The sequence below is a fragment of the Gastrolobium bilobum genome, unplaced genomic scaffold (genome assembly GCF_033153095.1).
Source record: "Gastrolobium bilobum isolate Gb01-03AN ecotype WA unplaced genomic scaffold, APGP_CSIRO_Gbil_v1 utg714, whole genome shotgun sequence".
NCBI classification, from domain to species: Eukaryota; Viridiplantae; Streptophyta; class Magnoliopsida; order Fabales; family Fabaceae; genus Gastrolobium; species Gastrolobium bilobum.
In genome coordinates, this window is record NW_026899261.1 from 685468 (window position 1) to 696445 (window position 10978).

Sequence of the window (10978 nt, forward strand, 5' to 3'; positions counted from 1 at the left end):
GTAAAGTTTTCCCCACCAAACAACTTTTTTTACATTTTTCTACTTATTTCATTTTATCTATCTTTCCAATCATTTTTCTATCTATCTCATTTCCCTATTATTCCAAAAAAAATTCCTGAACCAAACGTCCCCTAAAACACATATTTTATGAAGTTTAAATATTGGAATAGGCTATTCTATCTATATATTTTTTTTGCTTATCACTTTTTAAAATCATTAAATTAGAATCTCAACTATCTTTATCATTTTTTTCTTTTATTGACATTTTGATTTAATAGTGTTGGAAAATAGTAAATAAAGATACACAGAAAATTTTCAAGAGTAGGTCAGTTGACAATTGAGCTTTCAAAGATTTGTTTGAGTCAGGAGTTCAAACCTTGTCTCAAACAAATTCTTGAAAAATCTTTGAGGATCGGAGGATGATCCTCTCTCCTCAAAGGAAGAATTAGTTTCATGCTTCTTCCGATAGCGAAGCTCAATGCACATGTTGTTTCAATGAGGAGGTAGCCTTCGGGCCGTACTATGAGGACAAGTTGACTGGAGGAGGTTAAATGAGAATACTCTCCAGATTATATCAAAAAGAAAAAAAAAGGTATAAAAGAAAAATAGATAGATAAAATAACATGTTTGTTAAAGATTATGTTGCACACTTTTTAAATTTGAAAACCAAAGTGCATGTACTCTTACAAAAGGATAAATTGGACTTTTGCTGGAGAATCACACTTCTATAAGAATATGATACACAACTTTTTTGTACTCAGCAGCTTTTTTTGTTTATAAAAAGAAATGACAATCAAGCTTAAACAACTAGGTATACGAAACTTTGAAAGAAATTAATTTATTAATTATAATGACCGGATATTCATTAATTCTCTAAGGTGGTGTGTGGTTAAGAAGTTTTGAGTAGTTTCTTAGCAAAGTGATTTCTGCATTCTTAATTCTCCACGTTTGGTAGAAGAATTTCATAAATATTACCCATCACTCTCAGTGCCTAGCTATCTACAATTACATGTTAAAAAAGGAACAAAACCACTATTACAAAAGCAACTTGAAACATGGTATTTTTTCTGAAAATTGAGTAAGTTGATAAAGTGATACAAACTGTGACAAGATTACCCCTGTGAGCTAGGGGTGGTAATTTGGGTTGACCCGTCAAAAAATATGGGTTGAAAAAATGAACCCACTCTGTTTTATGGTAGGTTGGCGGGTCAACCCACCAACCCGCCAATTAAAAAAAATTAATTAAAATTCAAAAATAAATTATATTTTATGTATTTTTTTAATATTATTTTATTTTATTTTACACTTCTTTATATTTTTTTAGTCTCAATCTTAAATGTATGCTAATATTTGTCAAACATTCTTTAGGAATTTATATATAGATAACATTTATCATAATTAAAATTGTTATTCTTTATTTTTTCCAAGGAAGTACGAAGATAAAAAAAATTTGAATATCACAAAAATTTAAGGACTAATGAAATACTACTTAATTGTAAAAAAAAATAAAAAAATATAACCCGACAGGTCAACCCGCTGCAAGTTGAACCTGTTTTGACCCACTTCTAGGCGGGGCGGATTGAGGTGGGTTGGTGGGTTGAAAACCTCAACCCAACCCGTCCCGTTTTGGCGGGTTGACCCGCCAGGCTCAACCCATATTGTCACCCTACTGTGAGCAAACAACTTTTCACAATACATCACTCATCGGCGACAACTTTCATATGTAAATCACAATCTATGTTCTGAAACCCAAAAAATTGATTCAGTTCCAGTTCCTGTTGTATGGTGTTCCATCACCCATAAAGTTGTCTCTCTTGTCCCTAATCTCACTCTCTTTCGCTTTCTCGTATGGTGTTCTTGTTCCAGTTACTGTTCCTGTTCTTAAATTGTCATCTTCACCTTCACAACTGAACTAAACTCTCCAATAATGGCATCCAACAACAACCACGTGGAGGAACAGAACGATTCCGCTCTTTCTCACATAACCAAAAAGCCAAAACTGTCTATGATCACTCCCTCGGAGATGATGATATTGTCGTTGGGATAATTGGTTGTAATTTCAAAAGGGTTACGTGGATATGTTGATATTTTTAAAAGGGTTATTTTGTAATTTTAATAAGTTTTCCAATCAATATTTTATCCTCGACCAAATACAAATTCAGAAATTTCACTCAATTTTTTTGGTAAAATTTTCTCCAACCAAACAACTTTTTTAAACTTTTCTATCTAACTCTGTTTCCCTGCAGATCCCTGGTAATTACATTTCCCTAGTAAAAAAAAGTTAACCTGAACCAAACACCCCCTAAAGAAAATTACTGACAAGAGAGCTGAATAAATAGTTAAAATGATTTCTATGTAGTGGATTCTATGTAGTGGAAGCTGTTATGTCCGATAAATAGTTTTAGAGAAGGGATATTCTTACTATGGAAATTTTTCACTATCAATTTACTATTTATCTAATTATTATTGGATCAACATTTTCTCTCTATTCATAAACTTTTTAGCATTCTCTCTCTTTGATCCAATGATGATTAGATTGGTAGTAAATTGGTAGTGGAAAATTTTGATAGTAAAAATATCTTCCCTCGTAGTTTTAACCAAGGCCACACAAAAACATCTTAAAACAATAGATTTCATACTTTTCATGTTATATGAAATGAATCTTCTTATACTGTAAAGGGTGTTTGGTATGAGTATTTGGTATGGAATGATGGGGAAGTGAGGTGGAGAAAATTTAATTATTATATTTGGTACGAGTTTTATGAAAAAAAATCTCAGAAATATTTTTTCATGGTACTTTTTTTTTCAACTACACAAAGGCATATAAATATACCACTTATTCTTTGGTATTTTTTATTTTCTATGATTATGGATTTTGATTATAATATGTTGTCAAAAACACCCTCGCATGTGTTGAATAGATTTATCACAGAAGGTACACCATCGTCATTTTCGTGTTCATGGTCTTCGTCTGCAACAATAGTATCAATATTCAAAAGTAATTGTAAAGAAAGATCTGAGCTATGTTAAAATAAAAATAAAAATCTGAGCTGGTATTTTGGTATTCAAAAGTAATCACTTTTCATATTCAAAAAATTAAAGGGTATTTTGGTATTTTCGATTCACATTCTCATCAATATTTTATCATCAACCAAACATAGCATCAGTAAAATGAACCCAACTTTCTCGGCAAAATTTTAACCAACCAAACGTTTTTTCGTAACTTATCCGGAATAAAAAAATTCTTACCAAATCCCCATCCATCTTTTTTTCTTGGTAAAAAAAAATATTTTTTATACCAAATGCCCCCTAAAAATAAAAAACATGTAAAACTCATCTATTAAAGAACATTATGTGCAATTGAAGAATGTATAGAAAATATTTTTTTATGTTACGTTACAAATATAAAAGGCCTTTTGACCTTGGTGATGTGATTTTTAAAATGTATAACCGGAATAATTTGTGGGCCAAAAGTTTTGTCAATATAATGCATAACAACGCGGTTGGGAAACGGAAGCTTAAGGACATGATAAGATCTATGTCGCGTCCTGTACAGTCTTTTGGCACGGTCATCAGTGTTCCTAAGACATGATATCTTTCCTGTCGCGTCCAGTACTACTTTTGGCACGATAATCGATGCTCCTAAGACGTGATACCTTACCTGTCGCGTCCTGTAAACAAACAATGCCCCTTCTCTTTCTTTTTTGCATTTAATGAAATTTTGGTAAGAGAACTACTTAAGTGAACTACGACATTTTTGTTTGCTCATATCATGTATTTATTTTAATTAAAAAAAGTTTTGTGGCACTGCACAAAGTTGTGAAATGCTTAAAATAAATATCGAACAGTAATGTGTCAACAAAGAGATGACTTATGAGTTGTACAATTGTTCGTTGGCTCTGTCTAGCTAGGCAAAGAGTACTTTATTTTATTTTATTTTATAAATTATATGTATCGTCTGCAAAAGATAATCTTGTTTGGGACGAATCCATCATTAAAGTTTTAAATTCGGCCCGGCCATTGAAGTGGTCAGGGGTCACGGGTTCAATTGGGGGGTTACGGGGTCACTTCACTGACCCGATTTTAAGCATTAAAAAAATACACAAAATGAAGTCGTTTGATGTGTAAAAAAAACAAAAACTCGTTGTTGCCTAGATTTAAAACTAGATCTGAAATTTGAATCGTTCTTCTTATTTTCTTCCGATCTTCTAGACCCAGTCTCCTTGTTCCAGTGGTCTCCTCCACCATGCTGGTTCTCCTTTCTCTATTTGTGTATCTAAATATTTTTTAGTGTTTAAAATCGGGTCAGTGAAGTGACCCTGTAACCCCCCAATTGAAATATTTGTGTATCTATTGAGTAAGGGATCTCCTTTCTCTATTTGCACAGTGCCATAGAACTTTTTTTAATTAAAATAAATACATGATATGAGCAAACAAAAATGTCGTAGTTCACTGAAGTAGTTCTCTTACCAAAATTTCATTATTAAATGCAAAAAAATGAAATGAAAGTTGAAACAGATAGAAAGAAAGAGAAGGGGCATTGTTTGTTTACAGGACGCGGCAGGTAAGGTATCACGTCTTAGGAACATCGATTACCGTGCCAAAAGTTGTAGTGGACGTGGCAAGGAAGGTATCACATCTTAGGAACACTAATGACCGTGCCAAAAGACTGTACAGGACGCGGCATGGATCCTATCATGTCCTTAAGCGTCCGTTTCCCAACCGCCTCGTTATGCATTATATTGACAAAACTTTTGACCCACAAATTATTCTAATCACACATTTTAAAAATCACATCACCTAGGTCAAAAGGCCAATATAAAACCCTAAAACAATATACAAAAACAGGAACCTAATACTGTAAAGACTGGAATATCGTCTATCTAAAACACTAGGACACTGTATGTTTCAGTCTCAGGACAAAATCAATCAATGCCGAGATATTTGGGAATCAAAATTTATTATTCTTTACTTTCAGCACAAACAACTCCTCACACGAAATTTCCCAATGAGAAAAATAATTTCAATTTTTTCTATTTCTTTTCCCCTTTTCCATAAGCAGGGAAAACACAGGATATGATATAACAGAAACAAAGAGCTTCAATCAAAATTGCACCATTTTCATTGAGGGGCGACCCAATTGCGATTTGCACTATAGGGACATTTGGTAGAGAAAAAAAAAATTACTCGAGAAATACAATTACTGGAGAAATGGTAGAAAAGTAAGTTTGAGAGAAAAATTTAAAAAAAATTATTTGGTTAACCGAAATATTACTGAAAAAATTTATTTAAATTTGCAAAGTCTATGTTTGGTTGAAAGTAAAATAATGATGGAAAAATAGGTTAAATTGACTAAAATACCCCCCCATTATAAATTTTTTGTGAAAGTGGAGTCACTCACTCTGAGGGTCAATTTGGTCCATAACTTTCCCTCCATTTTTTCACTTCTTCATCTATACCAAAATACCATATCTCAAATGATTTTTTAGAATAATAAAAATCAACACAAAAAGAGTTTCTTACGCTTCCTAATCTCCTAATTTTTTTTTTTGTAAACTTGTATCAAACATGGTATTTCTTAATACCCACTTTCATTTTCCCACCAAACTCAAAATAAAACTTATACCAAACACATCCTAAACCAAAAGAAAAAAGTCTATGTATATTGTTATAAAATAATAAAGAAAAGGGTAAATAACTCTTTCCCCCTTCACCTTTTGTGGTACATAATACTAGGACTGGGGAGGTACGAAATTATGCAACAATCTCATCGTATGTACAAGCGGCGCCTCATACTTTTGTATAATTATTAATTAAGATCGAAGTTGGAAGGTCTGTTTCTCGACCTTTCACTTTGATTCATTTCTATATTACATTATACAACGACGAAAAAACTGGGGTATTATTTTAGCATTTTATGAACTTTTTAACATGTCCCCATGATGGTTAATGGTGATGTTCGTTATATAATATAAGGTGCTGAAGCATATTTAATACGCACTTTGCAATATTTGCCTTCAAGCTGTTGGATATTTGATAAGCGTTCAGCGGACCAGAGCCCACTTGTCTCGCATAAGTGCCTTACAGTTCAAACATTTCATTGCCGCAATTTTATTTGTATTTCACAAGAGTAATATAATAGTAATATACATTCCTCACCAAAAAATTATACTCATATGTCTTTAATTTGTGCTTACTAATCAATCATTTTCTCTATGAAAATCCACATATTTACAATTCCTTCATTGAAATGTTTATTTAAAATTTAAGTTTAGGAGGGTCACCAGCACACTTTTAATTATCCTTTTAAATTTATGGAAAATTTAAAATTTAATACGTTAGGATTCAAATTATTTATGTAATTGTCTATTATTTTTAGTGACAATAAAAGTGTCTACTTATCTATGAAATCTGATGATAGAGACTTACAAGTGAGATATAATATTCATACTTTTTATTCTAATGGTCCATAAGCCTATACAAGATAAAAGTTCAAGTAGCCCCTATTAGAAATGTAAGTAAAACATAACTATTGGATCTTATCCATTTGAAAGGTTGTGTATTACCCAAACTCTCTTTTCACTTAAACCCTCATTATAGATAAAGGATTAAAATCCATAATTTTCACTTTTAAAATTTTAGTCTCTCACTGTCACTATACACATGTATAATCTCATTTGACTTCTAGTTTATTGTCTTGTACACAATAATTTATCATCACCTGTGACTATTTTTTATAAATACCGCTAGTCGCCAGATTTTGTATTAAATACGATTCTTTTGAATTAAATATTTTTTTATTTGTATAATTGTTTATATATTAAAATATAAAATACACTGAAATTTTTCCGAAGTTTGATTTTTTTTTTTTGGGGGGGTAAAATTCCGAAGTTTGATTAATTCAAGTACTTAAGAATTCAAAGTGTTGAATTACAAAAACAAAAATCGGCTTGGCTGTTATTTTTTTTAATAATATGTTAGATTAATTAAGACATACTAACATAAATTAAGATAGGGAATGTTTACGAATAGATCCGCGAACTGGACTGCGCCCGAGTAATCATATCAAATCGAGTGATAAATTCGTCGGCTTAAGGTTGGGTATCTCAAAAAAAAAAAATTGGTAAGGCACAAACCAAGCTGGTATATGATAAAAGGTTCTCAAAAAAACTTTTCGTGCAACCAATTTTAATTATGTATTAGAAGTAATTTATAATTATAATATTAAAATTAAAGGAAAAGTTCACCAACTTTCTTATATTTTACTCCAGAATCATTTATATCCCAGTGATTATTTTATCACATATGCCTTTGTAATTTGCAAAAGGATGTGTTTTTTTTATCATGCATGCTCATGTGATTTTTTACTTTTTACAAACTACATGGACATATTAACAGGGGCGGATCTACATGGGAGGCTAGGATGGGCTCCCCCCTCTTAAATATGAAAATAGGTCTACTATATGATATGCAAAATGGTATGAAAAAGAAAAATTTAAAAAGTGCTTTTAAAGACAAGTGATGCAATTTATAAGAAAAATGTCCCACCCGTTCATTGCACTCAATTAGAGATAACTGTTATTTACCAGATTCAACCTGTCAATATATATAGCAGATTTTGTTCTTGGTCTGCTACCCTCCCTAGTCAATGTGGAAAGCTAATTTTTTTTCATTTTATATAAAGAAGAGTTCAGTTAGTAAGCATATTCACTCAACTTGTCAAATTTGTCTTGAATTTGATTTTATATTAATTGATTATCTAATTTTCTTTTTATAATCATTAAAAATCTGTACAGATTGTCATATCAAAACTCAGAAGAGTATCTAAGTTTGACTTTGTTGGCAAAGAAAAAAGGTCAATAATAGTTATCAATTATTAGTTGGGACCAAATACTAAAAATAAATAACACATTAATTAATTTACTGCTTCTGCTAAATAATAGCTAAGTGAGAAAATAAAATTATGAAAAAATCAAAGAAAGTGCAATTTTAATACTAAAAGGCATGGAGGTAAACAATAAAAAATTGATCTTACAAACAAAATATAGGATCTTAAGGCTAGTTCCTCATTGAAATAGAGGTGCATTGGATCACTGTTACCGGAGGCAAAAAATTGACATTCCAACCAAAAAATTGGCAAATTTTTTTGTAATTTTATTAGGTTCTTCTTAACAGGTATTTTTGTATTCTTAGCGTAATCATCCAACCAAAATTGACATTGCCTTTTCATAACAATAATATAAATTTTTGCCCCCCATCATATAATTTCCTGGGTCCGCCACTAGGCATATATGATAAATAAAAAATACAGGAACATAGATGATTCTGAAGCAAATCGCAAGGGCATTGGTGAACTTTTCTCTAAAATTAATTTATTTTTCTTTATCACTTGAGGAGAGATAAAAATTTTTTAAAAAAGTTTATAATTATATATTATCCATAACATATAATGTTAATTCATTATGAAAAGAAATACATGATAGCCATATTTCTCATGATAAAAACTGAAAAAGTTGTGGCGATCATTCTCAATTTCTCATTTTATTTGTTAAGTAATTATTTCTCAAAATAGTTCCGTGAAAGTTGCACTCAATGTTGTCAAACTCGAGTTTCTACGTAGAAATAAAAAGGAATAGTAGAAACGTAAAACGTAAAAACTACAAGAAACGTAAAGTTTTTACTTTCTACTACTTAATGTCAAGATAAAAAATTATATAAATGCATGTAAAAAAATATCACATAATGAACATGTGTATTGGGCTACTTATCTATCTAAAAAGAAAAATTATTTTTGATAACCAAGTATCAAAATTATAAGCAATGATAGCTAACAAGTAATAGATAACCAATCTGCTCTAATTGCTTCATACACTGTAGATTTTGTATCATCGCTCATTAAGATATAATTTCACTTCTTTCAATTCACACAACGATCAAAAAACACAAAACAATTCTCATAGCATAACTTAAAATAGAATTGCAGCTCTATAAGACATAATTATAAAAAATATATATCCAAACAAAAAGATATTAAGATACTGTGAATATGATTTGGGGAAAATGAAAATTAGGTTTTTTTTTTAATTTTTTTTGTAAAGTTTTTTTATTAAATTTTAGTTTTAAGTAAAAATAGTCAAAACGGTAAAAGTGTAAGTTTATATCGTTTTTATGTTTTTACACGACGTTTTTACCAGTTTTTACCAAAGGTCGTTTTTACTTACGTTTTAACACATACTACTATAGTAAAAACGTAAAAACGTAAATTTTTATATTTTTACACTAATTTTTACCATCGCTAGCTCGTCATTAATCACTATCGTTCAGTGGTTGGGTAAAAATATAACGTGGCCCGAATTATATATATAGAGAGAGATGACGTTTTGATGAATCAACTACCCAAAAATGCATGCTTTAGAAAAAATTTACAAATTTGCGTGGATAAAATATTTATTATGGGTCCAACAAGACATTTTTGGTCATATGTCGAAGCATTTGAATTTCATATATTCGATTCTCAATATCATCATTATATATATACAAAAAAATTCAAAACCCATTATCAGACATGACGAGTCTTCGCTGTTGGATCCGGGGGATTCAAGAGTTGTAATGAGACTCAATGTAACTCGTACAAAAATTGCTGGAATAAATTTGATGTAATATTGTACAATAAATTCCGCGGAGGATAAATTTTGTAACAATTAATAAAGGGGATTAATTTTATCATTTTACATGAGAAAATTTTCTTATATTACACATTCAATATATAAGTGGAGTACACAAAAAAGTAAAAAGACAAAAAAATAAAGATGAGACCCACCTTTTAATTGTATATGTAACATGAGAATCTTTTCTCACGTAAAATGAGAAAATATTAACCCATTAATAAATACCCAACATATTGTTTCTCTCTTATTGTATAGTAGTGTGCTAATGGATTATTCCTCCTTAATTGCACCATCACTCCTTGATTTGTTTATTCTTTATCTCTCAAAAAAAAATTTGCGTACTCTCTCTTCTAATGAATGCGCTAAATATCATTTGTCTCAAAATATTTTTGTAACTTTTCTTTATAGATACCAAGGTAACTTAAAAATGATTTTTCTAACGGTAACTTAGTTGGTAGCAAAAGAGTTGAGTAAGTAAAAAGAAAAAGTCTCAGTTCGATCCCCACGAGTAGTTTAGATATGTTCATTCTAGACCCGTCTCGTACTCTGGATTAGTCTCATAGTCAGCTCAAATAGTTGAAGTTTGTAAGAATATCGAGGGGAGCTAACTCGCCTCAAAAAGATAATAGAATTGGATTAAGTCAAAAAATTTTTTTGACTAATATACATTTTTATAATAAAATGTACATTTCTAATTAATTTAAATAAATATATTTTGATTGCTGTATTTTTTTAAAAAAATTATGACAATAAAAAAAAATTATTATTTGATAAAATGAAAAAAAAATACAAATTTGAAAAAAAAATCACGGATCAATAAGACAATAACAGTAAAAACAACATTTTATATAAAAAAGAAGATAATAATTTTTCTGACAACAGACTTATCACATGTACATAAATTTTTTATGTTGACGTCTACAAAATTTATATGGAAAAAATGAGTGTCATTTAAAAGAATATACACTTATATCATTTTAGGAGAAAGATAAACATAAAAAAAATATGGGTCCTATTAAAAAAATAAAAACAAAAAAACAAAGATGTGTCTCACTTCTTCATATCTCTCTCTCTTAAAATAACCTAAATGTGTGTCCTTTTGAAGGAGACACACTTTTCTCAATTTATATTGTTCATTTGATAAGTTTGTTGTTAGAAAAGTTATCATTTTTACATTGAAAAGTTAATTTTGCTGTTATTGAAATGTGGCCTTTTTTAATTTAAATTTAATTTTTTATCAACTAATAAATTTGTTTGACTTTTAAATTTTTTTTAACTTTTTTTTAAATAGAAATCAAAATATATTTATT